We start from the raw sequence: 16,996 nt of genomic DNA, 5'->3' as shown, positions 1-16,996 counted from the left end.
ATACCTTCAAGGTCCATCCAAGTTGTCACAAATGGCAGAATTTCATTCTTATTTATGGCTGAGTAATATTCTAGTGTGTGTGTGTGTGTGTGTGTGTGTGTGTGTGTGTGTATCACATCTTCTTTATCCATTCATTCATCAGTGGACACTTAGGTTGTTTCCATATCTTGGCTGCTATAAATAATGCTGCAATAAACACAAGGGTGAGGGGTGCATACATCTTTGCAAATTAGTATTTTCATGTTCTTCAGATAAATAACCAGAAGTGGAGTCATATGTTAGTTCTGTTCTTAATTTTTTGAGGGATCTCTATACTGTTTTCCATAGTGGCTTACCAATTTACATTTCCACCAACAGTGTAGGAGGATTCTAGCCTTTTCTTCTTATAAGGACTCCAGTCCTATCAGATTAGGGCCCCAACCTTATGACCTCATTTAACCTCGATTACCTCCTTAAAGGCTCTATCTCCAATTATAGTCACATTGGGGGTTAAGACTTCACCATATGAATTTGGAGGGAGTGCACAAGTCAGTCCATAACAGTGCCTTAGGGGATGTTGAACCTCACCTGGAAAAATGCTGGTTTAGAGTATGTGTAACGATCACCAGTTTCATTCATCAAACATTTGGTTTACAACACCATTGTAACAACTGATGTATTAAAATTTACAAATAGATTAAGTAGAGGAAATATTTTCCCCATTTTTTTAATTGGAGTATAGTTGATGTACAATATTATATGTTATAGGTATACCATATAGTGATTTCTAATTTTTTAAAGCTTATACTTCATTTATAGTTATTATAAAATATTGGCTATATTTCCTGTGTTGTACAATATATCCTTGTAGCTTATTTTATACATTACTTTTTGTACCTCTTAATCCCCTACTATATATATACATATATATATATAAATAACCTTATATGGCCCCTCCCCCTTCCCTCTCCCCACTGGTAACCACTAGTTTGTTCTCTATATCTGTGAGTCTGCTTCTTTTTTGTTATATTCACTAGTTTGTTGTATTTTTTAGATTCTACATATAAGTGATATTATACAGTTTTTGTCTTTGTCTGACTTATTTCACTTAGCATAATACCCTCCAAGTCCATCCATGTTGCTGCAAATGGCAAAATTGCATTCTTTTTCATGGTTGAGTAGTACTCCATTGTATATATATTCACCACATATTCTTTATCCATTCATCTGTTGATGGACACTTAGGTTGCTTCAATAGCTTGGCAATTGTAACTAATGCTGCTATGACCATTGAGATGCATGTAACTTTTTGAATTAGTGGGTTTTTTTTTTTAGATATATACCCAGGAGTGGAATTGCTATGTCAAATTGGTAGTTCTATTTTGAGTTTCTGAGAAACCTCCGTACTGTTTTCCACAGCAGCTGCACCAATTTATGTTCCCACCAACAGTGCCCAAGGGTCTCCTTTTCTCCACATTCTCGCCAACACTTGTTATTTGTGTTCTTTTTAATGACAGTCATTCTGACAGGTGTGAGGCGATACCTCATTGTGGTTCTAATTTGCATTTCCCTGATGATTAGCGATGTGGAGCATCTTTTCATGTGCCTGTTGGCCAGCGGCATTTCCAGAGGACCTTTTTTTTTTTTTTTAATAATATCATGGAATGGGATTTATTAAGAAAAGAATACCCTGCTCTCTAGCACTTTCTCATCATGGGGTTTCCAGAAAAGCATCCCAGAAGAAAAACATGGGTACCAGCCTGTCCTCTTGTGGCCTGAATCAGGGTTTCCTAGGCCTTGCTCTGCTCTGGCCCTCACCCTGAATGTCTAGACTCACCTATGCTGAAAACATGTGGCCTCGTAAACACACTTCAAAATTGTGAGCAGAAACGTCAGCAAACTAAGTAGCCTGAAGTTTGTTAGACTTGCTTGATCCATCTCAGTCTGGAGGAGCTTTTTCCCTCAGGGAAGCTTTTAGCTTTCTGCTTTTCTACCACATCAGGATTAGGGGAAAGTAGTTGGTTTTGTTTTTCTATCCCCCTCACCCATTCTTTCCTCCTCACGCTCCAGAGGAAAGAGATCACATATCAGAGATGTTTCTTCTTCAAAAGGACTTGGGTACATTCACAAATCCTTGTTGAGGGCTCTGTGTATTAAAACTTTTATCTCCAGGGTTCAGAAAGAAATAAACACTGGGCTGGGGTACAGGATGGCTTTTTTTCCCGTTTCTAGGAAAAATGCTGATGATTAACTAATGCCTCTAGATATCTTCTTAAACGCTCAGTGTCAAAATGAATAAATGCTCTTCCCAGTGGGGGGACTGCTTATTCCTTTTTTTTTTTTTTCTTGCCCATAAACCCAATTTTATAGCCCTTGTTTATTTTGATGGGACTAGGATCTCCAGTTCTAAGTCTTAACTTCTGTCCTATTATTTTTTAAAAGGTACAACAAAACCAGTGTTCTATGAGATTAGGATATGATATGTGAAGTTTAACATTCATAGTTGATCTTGGCTTGTCTTTCAGAAGGGTATCAAAAACGAATCCTGACTTCAGTCCTTGTAAGGGACCCTCAAGTGTTGCTGGACAACTCAGTGTGTCATTCTTCCAGGGCTGTGGTTTTGGCCTTACTGTCCCAGTATTTTTAAATGTCAAAAACTATGACGCCGAGCTACCTGGGTGTTTGTTTTGGCAGAATTCCCAACTTGACTGCTTCGTCCACCTTAATTCCTCCATAGAGACCCTGCACAAATTCTAACATTTATTGATATGTTCAAGGTTTGTGAAAGCACTAGTAGAATAAAGACTTTAATTAATAGTAAGAGTGGCAAACGAAAATAAAAGCTAATGAGATTAAATGGTAAAGACAGTTCCAGGGACTTCCCTGGCTGTCCAGTGGTTAGGACTCGGTGCTTCCACTGCAGGGGGCAGGGGCTTGATCCCTGGTCGGGGAACTGAGATCCTGCAAGCCTCGGCATGGCCAAAAAATAAAATAAAACAAATTTAACTCAGTTATCTTTAAAAAAAATAATAAGTTCCAATTTCCTGACCTGCCATTAACATTCTCCCCACCCCGCTTCTATAAACATTTTTCCCTTACTCCCTTCACTGATTCTTTCCAAGATGGTTTTGGTCTTATGGTACATTTTTTTGCCTGATCTTGTATAAAGTAACAAACAACAAGTGATATTTTTAATCCTTCATGTTTCACTTTTATATGACTTACAAATTGAAGAGAAATAAATTTTTCTTACAGCATCATTTTCTAGTAATCTGGTCGTTCTAGAACTACTAACCTAGTACACAGTGTAGTGTCCAAAGGTCCATGAGTGTGACACAGAGTTAAATACTTCCAGGCTCCAGAGCCAGGCAGGTTCTATAAAAGAGTGAATGGAGGTGAGTGTGATACTAAGGGGAGTGGTGATACCAAATGTAAAATAGATAGCTAGTGGGAAGCAGCTGCAGAGCACAAGGGAGATCAGCTCCGTGCTTTGTGACCACCTAGAGGGGTGGGATAGGGAGGGTGGGAGGGAGACGCAAGAGCGAGGAGATATGGGGACATATGTATATGTATAACTGATTCACTTTGTGATACAGCAGAAACTAACACACCATTGTAAAGCAGTTATACTCCAATAAAGATGTTAATAAATGAATAAAGGGAGTGGTGAGGCCTGCAGCAAACTAGAAAGTGCACGGCAAAGGTGAAGGGAACAAGCTTAGCCCCACCCATTGCTGCTGAGTGGGAATATAAGGGCAGTGGTGACGGGCGCTTATTGGTTCTTTTTTTGGCACCTCCTCCCCAAGCAGAAAAATCTGGATTTATATGTGAAATATCCTGATTTTTACTTTTTATTTTTTTTGCATTGCTATTTTTGAAATGGCCTGACTTTTAAACTTTGGTTTATCAATTCAAAAAATTTAAACCCAGTGTTGACAAATAACAAGTCTTCAAGTCACACTCTGCCTGCACAGCCTCAGATCACAACTTCTGGGCGAGTCTTCAGGTCGCACCAGGTATCCCCAGGAGTTCTATTTATCAGGCCTGACTTCCTTCCCCAGTCTCTCCCAGGACCACCAAGTCTTTCATTATCATCAGATCTCTCACCTCCAGCCCCAACCTTGGCTCCCCACACAGAATCTGAGATGTACACCTGAAAATAGAGTTGAATTCCAATTTCAGACATTGTCAGATGGGTTAAGGTGTCTTATCACAACTTCTGCCACATGAGGAATTATAGATAATTTAAAGCAGCTTCCCTATACAAAGGCCGTATGCTCCTGGTTTTTGTATCAATTCATGGTTTTCTGACTATAATAGTGGGGACCACATTTAAGATCCTTGAGTTATATGAGAGCCTCGAGAGAGACTGTGTAGTTAAGAAGGGGGTCATTGTGTCGACACATCACCCCAAACCATGGAATCTTAGATTCGAAGATTTGGAAAGCGTTCTTTTTTATTTTAATTTATTATATTGAAGTATAGTTGATTTACAATGTTGTGTTAATTTCTGCTGTACAGCGAAGTGATTCAGTTATACATATATATATATTCTTTTTCCTATTCTTTTCCATTATGATTTATTACAGGGTATTGAATTTAGTTCCCTGTGCTATACAGTAGGACCTTGTTGTTTATTCATTCTCTATATAATAGTTTGCAAAAGCATTCTTGAATGCCGTAGGCTCCAGAGTTTTCACTTTACTAATCTAGAAGGAATCTGGAAGCCAGAGAGGTGAGTGACTTGCCGAAGGTGACCCAACTGTCTAGGGGAACTGTGATTCCACACATCCCAGCTCCAGGTCTATGTCCTCTCCATGCATCATGTTACAAGCGCTGAATGCTGATTTGGATTGAACAAAATAAGTTCAGCTTTGGGGGTGGTTTTTACTATGACATCACTAGGACGATAACCAACCGTCCTTGTGAAAAATCTAATGCCCCAGTATTCTCAGAGCAGCTTTGTTCATCGGGGTTTACATTTTGTCATGTCCTGATTTGCATAGACTCCTAAGCAGGTGCCTTATGTTTGGGGCCACACTGGCACCAGGAATTTGTCCCTGGCTTTGGGTGTCCTGAGATAGGTGACTAAGTGGTCCTGGGAAGTACTCAAGGCTCACGTGTGCACAGTCAGTCCCTAAGTCCCCTAGTAGTGGCACCACCAGCTGAGTGGAACGGCCCCTCCTCCAGGCTGTCTTTCTGTCCTTCTCCTCGTCAGGCTCCTTTGATGTTCCTTTTCATCTGATTACACCTAGATGAAAACGCTGGGCAGGGACGTTTATGCTGTGATTTACTGCAACCACACCGTATAAGCCGCCCTGTCCAAGCAGTTGCACAAGAACAGTCACGGTTGCTGCCCAGGCAGCTCTGCCCCGTGTCTGGAGGGGGAGAAAGGAAAGGCCGAGCGAGAGAGGCTGATGTGTGCAGATTAGAAGGTGGGTCACCCAGAGTAGAGAAGGAACCTAGAAGGTTCTTAATAAGGGGGCAGAGTTACAGTAAACGTAGTTATTAATTGTGGTATGCAATATTATATTGGCAAACAAGATTGTCCAGAGAAAAATCTAGGTTGAATGATCACCATGGGCGAAATGCCAAGTACACCAGCCATCTGCGCTTTCGGGAAGTCAAATGATCTGGGTGGTCTCTTCTGTCTGCCTGGCTTCCCCCAGCTAACTTCTTCTCAGCCTTCAGATGTCAGTTCACACACCCTTCCCACGGGGAACCTTTCCTGACCACCCCAAACCTGCCCTGGTCCCCCGGACATGTTTTCACAGCCCCCCGTGCCTTCTCTGCAAAGTCCGCATCTCACGTAGAATTAGTCACTTGTTCGTGTGATCGCTCAGTGTCTGTCTCCCTGGCCACACTCTGTGCCCTCTGAGGACAGACTGTTGTTGCTGAATCTAAAAATCTGACGTAGGAGTAGCGGGAGAACGTCTCTTTCCCAGAGGACATTCCCCAGAGTGGTATCTTTTCAGTATTTTTTACAGGGGTAAGTAGGCATGAGGATTGTGGAGATTCTGAAAACATTTTGGTAGAAGCTGCAGAAAAGCAAGATCTTGAGACGCCTGAAGAATGCGGTCCGGGGGTGGTGCCTTTTTTCAGCACGATCCCATGCTCCCCACAGCACTAGGGGCGACTCCCCCTACCACCCCCTTGAACCCTGCCTCCAGAATCACTTAGGGTGGTTTACTCAGTAGATACTTGAATGAAGAGGCAAGTATGAATGGGAGACCTGGTAGCATCTCAGATAATTAATGAACTTCAAAATGGAGGTGAGGTGTGATCTGAAATGTGTTTTCCTGTAGTGGTCCTTGAAGAACTTCAGCTCAGTGCGAGAAAAGACTTTAAAGATTAGATTACTTTAAATCTAATAAAGATTAGCTTGCCCAAAGTGTGGGCAGGGATCAAATGTCTGGTAACTAACAGCCTCCTAGCAGAGACTGGCCGTACTTGGTGAGCTATTGTAAGTGATTATTCAAACACCAGATAGGAAGTTAGATTAGAAAACCTCAAAGTATCTTTCCAATATTGAAATACTGTTATTGTGGGAATTTAATCCAGCTATCCTCCACCCACAAGTAAACTCCAGAAAGGTAGGGGCTGTCACCCATTTTCTTCACTGCTTTATCTTTAGTGCTTATATAGTGCCTGGCACGTACTAGCTGTTCAATAAATATTTGTTGAGTTAACAAATATATCAGTAGATATCAAATTCAAAATATGTTTCTGGCATAGAATAAGTTCTAATTGTTTATTTCATTGAGCTGAATGAAGCAGCCAGTTAAATAAAAAAGGGCTAAAAATTGGGCAGTATACCACCCAGTGAAAAGCTGTGGTCAAACCTGAGGCCTAAGCCTGTGAAGTCAAACTTGTCTGCTTTTCAGACCAGAGAGTCTGAAGTCGCTATGAGATTGTATCAGCCAGGGACCAGGCAAGAAACTGGATTTGCTCGGCTGGTTCAAATGGAGAGTTTAACGAAGGGGCTACTTCACTGAAGGTGGTGAGGCCGTGGGAGCTAGCGAGGAATGTGCGGCACCCAGAGACTGCAGCAATGGCGGGAAGCCTTAACCACCATTCCTGGGGACAACCGCAGGGACCCTGGATGGCCAAGGGGACACCGTGGAGTTAGGAGAGCCCAGTGAGAGCTGGGACCGTGGAGGCCGGGCTGCCTCGGATGCAGCCACTGCTGAACCCCACAGTCCTCATCAGCCAGGGAGCAGGCAGGTAAACCCCTATTTCCTTCTCCTGCTGCCTCAGAACACTGGTGTCTCCCATGAGCCAAACCCAACTGGAAGCCAGCCAGCAGGGAGCAGGGCGTGTGGAGAGAGACGGGGTGGGGAAGGGTCCACACATGGGGAATCGCCTTCACATAAATTTTTAATTTTATTTTTAAATTTTATTTATTTTATTTCTTCTACTTTAATTGCACAAATAAAACATGTTCCTTAAAGAAAAGGCAGAAACTAGATCATAGTGGTAGTGAAGGAACTCCCCCATCATCCCACCGTTCCTGCAGCTCGTATAAATGTTTGGGCTTTTTCTCCTTCTTTCTCTCTTTTTTTCTTTCATCTACTTATAAAGAACTTGGAATTTTTTTATTCAGAACAAACCAAAATAAACCTGGTGCCACTCGTTTCTTGGCCTAATTAAGATTAACCCTGTAGGCTAACAGACAGCCCTATTTCCTTTCCTTTGTTCTGTTAACATAAACAAGTTACTTCATGTACCTCTGTGGGAACTGGGAATTAGGCAAGTGTTTAGACGCACAAAAACTCTCAGCAAGTTTGGCTCTCAGCTTGGATACCAAGTAATTAAACCTAAGATGAAAGGTGAGTCCAACAGCGCTCGATCTCTAAGACTGAAAAGGAAATATAAGTGCAGGCAACTTCAATCAGCTTGATGTTACTGTCAGTGTGAAGTTGCTATCCACTTTCCGTATTACTTGAAGGGCAGTTTGAAAACGGGGAGAGACAGTTTAGGAAAACAGAGCAAATGTTTACAGATACAGTTCTTGTTACATCTGAGCTGTTGCTTCGTCACACTCGTCACGCTTGTCATTATGTATCTGATGCTTGTGCAGTCCCGCTGGACAGGAGCTTCCAGAAGGTCACCGTGTCCTCCTCAGGGACATCAGTGGGACAGTGGGATGTGTGACACCTCCTGGCATGCAACTGTCTTCACTGAGCCCAGCACGGAGCCTGTGAACTAGGCACCGGTTAGCAAGGCTGAGTTAGGGGTGGTTGCTCTTAGTTAAAGTAGAGAGAAGGTGTGGAGGGAGAAGGTCAGCAGGTCGTTGCTGTGTGTGCCAAGGGCAAAGACCAGGACACATGGCAACAGACGGGTATTTAAGACCGTTGTAATACAGTAACAAAGGCGGCAACCTCATTGCCTTCTCTGGTTTAAAAAAAGAAAAAAAAAACCTAGAAAGTACTACGTCCTTTAGAGAGGAATAAGTTCTGCTTTCCTGGAGTGGGGTCTGTATTTGACCTTTTACAGATTTCTGCCTGAATGGGGTTGTCCTTGCGAATAGTTTAAGGAGACCAAACGAATAGAAGCTCCAACCACCCCACTTCAGTTCTAGAAATTAGATAGCCTCCCCCCGGGATGAATCCATTTGCTCTCAGGTCACACACCTGGAGGTTCAGCTGTCAGCCACTGTGACATTGAAGGTAGCCTTGAGGTTGGGGAAAGAAGACTGATGGTGGTGATTCTAAAGGATGGCAGTTGCTGGAGGGAAGATTCAGAACAAGTTCAGGGACTGACTCATAACCACTCTGGGTGGCTTGTCTATGTTTCCTCCGCAAGCTTGCATCCTCACCACCGCTACTTTTGATAACTGTCTCTCTGAACCCACCATCTCGGAATCTACAGGATGGGGATGCGGCTGGAGAGGTCGAGCTGAGCCCACCCCATCACTCCATCCTCTCGGAGCTGTGGGGAAAAGGCTGGCCAAGGGGGCTGTCTCTCTCCCCTGCCAGGATGTGAAATGGTTTTGCAAGCTGGCATAAGGGTTATGAACCTCCATGGTTGTCACCCTGAAACTATAATAGATTCTTGTTTTAATGATTATTTCGGAAAATACTGCTGCAGGATTTCAAAAGAGTCTCCAAGCCCCTTCTACAAGTTCAAGTACATTTTTTTAAAGAGTGTTTTCCAAAGTATAGATTGTGTTGAATGCCTTTAGTTATGAATGGATTAGATGTGTGTTATCTCCTGGAGAAAAATGTGTCTGGAAACAGACTGCATTCTTAGAGGGATAATCAGCTCATTGTGCTTTCAGCGAGTCCTCCCATGGTGTCCTTAAAGATGGGACTGATCTAGTATTGAAAGCAAAAGACTATTTGTAACATATTGCTTGCTTGCTGTCTAAAAATTGTTCAGTTCAGAAATAACTAAGACTTGATTTCATTGACTCTGGACTGTGAAGACCAAAATATCCTAATAAAAAAACATCATGAAAAACAGAGCTAACGACTATCACAGAGAGAGAGTGAGCCCACGGAGGACCTCCTGAAACAGCACAATTTTAGAGTCCCCAGGATGTGTGCCCTTCCAGCCCATCTCAGTGGTTTTCATGGCAGAGTGGTATATGATGGAGAGGTTAAATCGTGACTTGAATGGCAAGGTAAGGGTGAGCCGTGAAAAAGTGTTGTGAATTTGTGGGTTTGTTTTCTAAAGTTCTCACCATGATGCCTCAATACTGACATTTTCATGCAATGGGGGATGTGAGGAATTAAATTTTCAGTTGGATAATTTGTATACTGGTAACTATTGATTATTTACTGTTTGGTTTCCTCTGTTAGATTCAATACTCCAGGACTAACAAAAAATAATACTCCTTTCATTTACTATCTCCTAGACTTGAGGGCTTGTGTCTGCCTTAAACCTATGTCTTTTGCTGAGAGTAAACACTCCTTAAATTTGTGAAGACAAAGTCACTTATCATTAAAATTATTTCACTTTGAAAATAGTCTTTGAGAAAGAAAAAAACAGATTAGCTCTTTTGTTTGTTTAGCAAAGTATATGGTTTGGTTTATATAACAATAGCAAGGCAGTTTATAGCTGTTGACATTTTCTGGGTACAAGTCTGGAATAGTGTATAGAGATTTTTAATAAACAAAGACTGCAGTGCAGATGGGTGTTAGTACATGATATCTCACTTTCAGGAGGAAGGTCACCGTGTCCTCCTAAGGGACATCAATGGGACAGTGGGATGTGTGACACCTCCTGGCATGCAACTCACTTTAATGTTTACTTTTATTCTGTGGCATGCGCTTAGAAAATGTAATCTCATGCTCTTTTCTTTCAAAGAAAAATGTTCTTAACAGACAAAAAAAAAAAAGTGTTTTGTCAGTGGCCCATGCATTAGAAAACAGTTGGTTTTACCATTTGTATTGGGAAATGTGTCACAGCGGCAATGTCCTAAACCACAAAATAAACAGGTCCCTCCCCCGACCCCGCCGCTCCGGCCTTTAAATTGTTATGCTCCGTATATAAAATATTAGTTGTGACTTGAAATACCCCTTATAACTTCTAGCACCTTTGCATCTGAAAATGTAAGATGATTGTCTAAATCTGCCTTACCTGGATGGTATAAAGCAAAATCTTTCCTTGAATCTGAAAAATGTATGCATGCCTTTGCCCTCCTTCCTTTCCCCGGGCCATTCTTTCATCCTTCGTTGCCCAGCTGCTTGGAGCTGTTGCTTAGCTGCAGAGTCAGCCAAGTCTGTCTGCTAGGTCAGACCGTGCTAAGCCCCCAGAGCTGCGTGTTGTCTGTGCTTCTCCCCGCAACCTCACAGCCCTGCCACACAACCCCATTCCCACCTCCTTCCTAAGCACCCCTGTGGACCCTCAGAAGGAGGCTCAGGCGGACGACACCACTGTGGCAGTGACTCCATAACCCTTCCCAGGGGATACTAGCGTTTTAACTGACGACTTTTACCTTAAACCAAAAAGAACTGGTTTCTCACAGTGGACTTGCAGGCCCTGTGGCAGATTCCCGGGAAGGGATTTTGTCAATGGCAGGGCTTTCTGGTCTCCCTCCAGTTAGGCCACACGACTGGCCTGCAGTTGACTCGACGGCTGGTTTGTGTCCTGCTGGCTGCAGGCATGTCCTGTGGGTGCTGCTCTTTCACCCCTGGGTCTCCCACTCCTGGCAAGGATACTGTGAATAGCTCCTGTGCTTCCTGTAACCAGTGTCGTGAGGGAATTAACAAGAGCTGCGTTCCAGTGAGAGTGTCTTTTCCACCCAACAAGGCATACATGTGCATTTATCTGTGGCCAATCTCACTATCATTGAAAAAGAGATTTTGCTGAGCAAAAACAATCTTTTCACCTCCCGTTAATATTGGCAAATAAAATACGCAGCCAGGAGCGGCACTAGTATTTGTTCCTTTCACATGTCTTGGGATGGATTTTGCTGCATGCACGAAAGTCCAGTAGCAAGACGGCAGGGCACCTGCAAGACCTGCTGATCGCCCAGGGTAACCCATGTGTGGGGTGAGGTGGGAGGGCCTGGAGAGTAAAGCCATCAGAGCTGAGGTGGGGCGATGAGAGGCCTGAAGGAGACACTGAGGAGCTCCCCTGCTCTCTGGTGGGAAAGAACCTTGAAAGTTGCTCAAGAAATGTAACTTCCTCCTCCCTTTCCTTTCCTCTCTGCTCTTCTGTGTCTGTATCATCCCTCCTAGGCCCTATGCACTACTCATCTGTTAACTCATTCAGCAACAAAATCTACCTGATGCTCGTCTCTTCTATAAAACAACGTAGTATTTGCAAATAGCCTACACACATCCTCCTGTATATCTTAAACCATTGTAACGTACATAGCATCTCTCAGAAATGGCTTTTTAAAAATACGTTTCTTGGCCACACACACACAAAAAATCCAAGTACAATAAAATTTTATTGGAAGATAAAGGAGTTAACTTGTCATCTGCAGATATGCACAGGAAGCAAATGAGTCAATAAGAAGCCAAGAGGGAATTCCCTGGCAGTCCAGTGGTTAAGACTCAACGCTTCCACTGCAAGGGGTGCGGGTTTGATTCCTGGTCGGAGAACAGAGATCCGCACATGCTGTGTGGCGTGACCAAAATAAAGAAGCCAAGGGCCTCTGTAGATACCAGCCCATCACAGAGTTTAGATCTTTGCGTCTTCCACATGAATATCAAATCTACAGCATCGGAAGGGTCCCTGCTCCCCAAGCTAATAATCCAGGGTAAGACAGAGACAATTAGAAAATAAATGTAAGACCACGTGACACTTACTCTAAGTGCAATAAACAGTTGTTTAACAAATGGAAAGAGCAGTGGGCTGGAGTGGTTGTGGAAGATTAGATGGGGCTCGTAAGATTTGACCTGACTCTTAGTTCAGCAGAAATGGGGGACTTGGACACGGGTCTGGGGGGCGTCATTTCGGAGGGCAAGAGAGATCACTACGGAGGACAGAATAGAGGACTAAGAGAGTCCCCACAGCCCAGGGAGGGCCCTTCCTCTCAAACTACCTTTTCAGCCTCTGTGACTTAGTGATTTCCATCAAACTGGTGAGTTTTGTGGGGGAGAAACAAGTTGTCTTCTGAACTGATTGATAAATTTCCACCATAATGGCCCACTGATGTAGCCCTGCATCTGTTCAGCCTTATTTGAAAGGAAATAGGCATTAAAACAAATTATCCTATTATGTTGTTAGTTTAAAATCACTTAATAGGCATGATAGAAATAGCTGTATTAAAGATGATCGGCTAATGTTATTTTCCATAACCACCAGTGAATGCTTTAAACGGAACTTCTATTTAAAGGATTTTGATCCTCTGAAATAGTTTACTTTTAGGTGTCTATACATGGGCATAATCCATACTTTGAGTTTCTGGTTTACTTTTGTTTTGTTTTGTTTTGTGGTACACGGGCCTCTCACTGTCGTGGCCTCTCCCACCGCAGAGCACAGGCTCCGGACACTCAGGCTCAGCGGCCATGGCTCACGGGCGCAGCCGCTCCGCGGCATGTGGGATCCTCCCAGACCGGGGCACGAACCCGCGTCCCCTGCATCGGCAGACGGACTCTCAACCACTGCGCCACCAGGGAAGCCCCATACTTTTGAGTTTTAGCTCCATGGTGCAGTGGTATCAGTTTTCAAGAATATTTTTGTACTCCTGAAGACCTTCATCTGAAGAACTCAATATCTTTCTCAAATAAGAACCTTTTCAATCTTGATATAAAAATAGATATAGCATTTTAAGAAGGACAGGTAGCTTTAGGGAAATGGAAACCAAATATAATTCCAAGGTCTCTCCTACCAAAGTGGGGGAGTAAGATCATTCTGTCTTTACTACTTAGTATTTTTTTATTAATTAATTAATTTATTATTTATTTTTGGCTGCATTGGGTCTTCGTTGCTGTGTGCCGGCTTTCTCTAGTTGTGGCGAGCGGGGACTACTCTTCGTTGCGGTGCTCGGGCTTCTCATTGCGGTGGCTTCTCTCGTTGTGGAGCACGGGCCCTAGGCAAGTGGACTTCAGTAGTTGTGGCACGCGGGCTCAGTAGTTGTGGTGCACGGGCTTAGTTGCTCCACGGCATGTGGGATCTTCTGGGACCAGGGCTCGAACCCATGTCCCCTGCACTGTCAGGTGGGTTCTTAAACACTGCACCACCAGGGAAGCCCACTACTTAGTATTTATGAATATAAAGTCACAGAACTAAACTGTTTTCCTAAGAAATGCCTTAAGTTTACATTTTAGGTATTTGTCTTCAGATAGATTTTTCAATACTGTTTTTAAAATACTCAAGCTTAAATGTATTCTTGTGTAACTTCACGTACTTAAAACTGTATTAATTGTCTCGTTAAGGGAAACTAAGGATTCAAACTTCCTTCAACTGTGTGTTATTCTCCACCCCACCCCCAAACTTCACTTTAAAATTTACGCAAAAGATGTGTCCCTTTCCTTTGAAACAGACAAAGTTTGAGAAGTGAACTTGAAAATATGAGAGCTCTGAGACCTTGCCGCTTTTGTGGAGTTTAATGAGAACCGTGGCCAGAGCCAGGAAGGTAGAGCCCAAGCAGCTATAGGCGAGTGTGGGTTGTATTTGATGTTCACAAAAGAATGGCAGTCGCAGGGTGTTGCTCAGCGAAGTGTGCATTTTCAAGTTACCCACAGTGGTGTCTATTGTCCTGTTTCTCAGCTGAATGATGTCATGTTTCATTTAAGGCTCTTAGTGATGCTGAAATCTGTGGTCTGCACACCAGGGGGAAAAAGGCAGGGAGAAAGTTGCCAATCAGGTTTTTGTAAAGCCTTTGTGTGTTGGGTTTTGAGAGATAAAAGCTGACTCATGCAATATTTCTACGGAAGGAGCTGCACAGACTAGTAAAGGCTTCTGGTTTTACCTGACTGAGCTCCCAGTGAGGTCACTGCATCAGCTGAAGGCAGACAATGCGGCTCAGCCTGGGTAGAGCCCAGGTAGGTGCAAATGTGGATGTGCCCGCGGAACCCATGCCCCACACCCTCGGTCCTTCCCCCTGGAGCAGCGGAACCCGTCAAGCCTTGGTGAGAAACCGTCGCAGGGGTTTTCTCCACCACACTGCGCAGGGCCAGCAGCTTGCTTGCATATATTACAACTGTTCTGTTATGAACGCGAGGTACTGAAAAGAGTTCTCCAACAATGGGATTAGTCTAGAAGGTGATTTTTTTTCCTCCCTCTGAACTGCAGTCTGCCTTCAAGGGTGTTTGCCTTGTTTCGGTTTGGATTTGCTCTCCCCTTAAAGTTAGGTTGAAATTAGAGAGCTGATGTTGGTGACGCTGGGGAGAAAACTAAAACCCTAAGCGTTCGTGCAGCGACTGCTGAGTACTTTCATGTGCTTCCCTTATGAGGTTCATGCAGGTTAAGCGGGGGGGGGGGGGGGGGGGGGGACAAAATCAATGTTTGCAAATTTTATGCTTAGCAACTGTAGTGATGAAACTCAGCCTGAGTCTGGTGGTAACCAAAGTTGACTAAGTAAATGCAGTTTCCACGTTGAGTGTTTATTGGTAAGAAATCCTTTTGTTAGCAGGAATAATTGGAGAGAAAAGGGCATGGATTGTAGTCAATGCTGTTGCACATTAGAATCTTTTTTTGGTTATTTTTAAATTATTTTAATTTAGCGTTACTAATATATTTTAGAGAAGATGTATATATTTGGCACTCCTTTTCATTAATCATATTGAACATAAAATCAATTATTTTAATTTAAAATATTTAAATATTTGATACCAGCCAAGGTTGTGATTTTTAATTTCTTTAAATAGCTTTTTCAGATTATCAAAGTGATACACTTATTGAGGAAAAGTGATATTTACAGATAAATATCAAAAGAAAAATCATCCATTCTCCTATTTGGTAAAACCAGTGTCAGTATTTTATTCTATATCCTCTCAATCTTTTTCTCATGTGGATAATAAATAAGTAATATTTTAAATTCAAAATTGGGATCACCTTGTACCTATATTTCGTAAACCACCCATATTACTCAGCTGTAATTATGACCATTTTCTACACACTTAAGGATTTGAAAGGGCATGACATTTGATAGTTGTATATTGTACTTTCTAGATGGATTTATTCACTCAGATCTCTATTGTTAGACACTGAATTCTCTTCCTCCTCTTTTTTTCTCTGAGGAAATGTTTAGTGTACTTTATGGATGGTTTACTTTCTCAGAGTGCTATTACTAGCGTTAGTGTTAGTTATTTGGATTTCTCCTCTTCCTCCTCCTCCTTTTTCTTTAAGAAATGTTGTTTAGCCTAATCCTCCCTCTGAAATGCGCAGAGATGTTTTTGGAACTGAGCGTGCTCAATGCAGATGGAGCCTGTGTATGTAGCTATCATTGTTTCGGTACTGCCTTGAGACTGAAATTTCCACACGAACAGGAAGGAAGCTGGAGCATAGATTATGATTTAATCTGAATTAAAAATAGAGGGTTTTTAGCCTTTGGCAAAGTCAGTGATATACATTTCATCATCTAAGACCTGGCGTTAGGAGAATAGAGAAGAAAATTGCTATTTTGTGGTTACTGCTTGTCCTGTGATCCCAGCTAGGAATGGGCCATGCAGATGTGGTAGCCAGTGACTTGGTGTTGATTTCAGATTAGGAGCTGCCTCCCCACTGTTGGATGGCCCGGGAAAGTCATCTAGTCCAGCTGCCTCACTTATGTGTGAGGAAACCAGAGACTCAAAGATCACAATACAAACCTCCATGGTACAGAGCCAGGGCAGAAATGCAAATCCCCTGAAGGAGAAACTGTTATGTCATAACTTGATTTCTGGCTGGTCCTCTGAGCTCTTTCTGCACACACAGGTGGGCACATACTCATTCCTTCCCACACACACACGCTATTGGCACATTGGTATCATGCACTTAATACAAGTAGCTTATGTTTAGTGCTTCATTTCCTAATCTCTAAGCTCTTTTTCTGCCCTCTTGTATGAATCTATAGCCAAGTATAAGAAATAATGGACTAGAAATCAGAAACCATAGTCTCTGATTCACTGTTCAGGTTTGAGCGTGATGTTACCTAACCTATCTTTTTTCCCATCTACAAAATGTTCTAAAGGTAATGACACATGTGAATGAACTGCGAGGCTCTGTGTGAGGGGGAAGGGGCGTGTGTTTTGTTTTGTTTTTTCAGGATAATTTTGACAGAGTTAAAGCTCTGGCACATCATGGTAAGGCGGATCTGTTATAACAGAGGTTGTTCTGGTTATCTCTCATTGCGTTACAAATCACTTCAGAGCCTAGTGGTTTCGAACAACAACAATCATGTCTAATCTCTCAAGGTTTCTGTGAGTCGGGAGTTCAGGAGAGGCTCTTCGAGGTGGGTATGGTTCAGAGTCTCCCGGTGCTGCAGTCAGACATGACAGGGCTGGGGTCATCTCAGAGGCTGCTCTCTCACACATCTGGTGCCTGAGCTGGAAACTCTCAGACAGCAGGGGCCACGTCAGCCAGCATCCCTTCAGCTTCTCTCTGCATATCAATGGGGTCTCACCACATGGTTTCT

General features: G+C 42.9%; 1 protein-coding gene across 10 annotated transcripts in view; it reads left to right on the top strand.

Annotated features, from left to right (window-relative positions):
- The window catches only part of PLEKHG1 (pleckstrin homology and RhoGEF domain containing G1), a 221,316-nt gene that overhangs the window by 110,950 nt on the left and 93,370 nt on the right, over window positions 1-16,996 (top strand). Inside the window, exon 1 of one of the 10 annotated variants that reach the window (XM_027083425.1) lies at window positions 14,273-14,510. The exons of 7 other annotated variants lie outside the window; for them this stretch is intronic. The gene's annotated coding sequence lies outside the window, so the exon portion shown is untranslated. Of the gene's footprint in view, window positions 1-14,272; window positions 14,511-14,531; window positions 14,644-15,247; window positions 16,814-16,996 lie in introns of those variants that run through there. 2 more of the 10 variants (XM_027083440.1, XM_027083393.1) reach the window with 2 other exon arrangements.

Source organism: Aethalodelphis obliquidens, unplaced genomic scaffold, assembly GCF_003676395.1.
Source record: "Aethalodelphis obliquidens isolate GAN/ISIS:26980383/991018 unplaced genomic scaffold, ASM367639v1 scaffold3, whole genome shotgun sequence".
NCBI classification, from domain to species: domain Eukaryota; kingdom Metazoa; phylum Chordata; class Mammalia; order Artiodactyla; family Delphinidae; genus Aethalodelphis; species Aethalodelphis obliquidens.
This window is presented reverse-complemented; position numbering and strand designations above follow the sequence as displayed.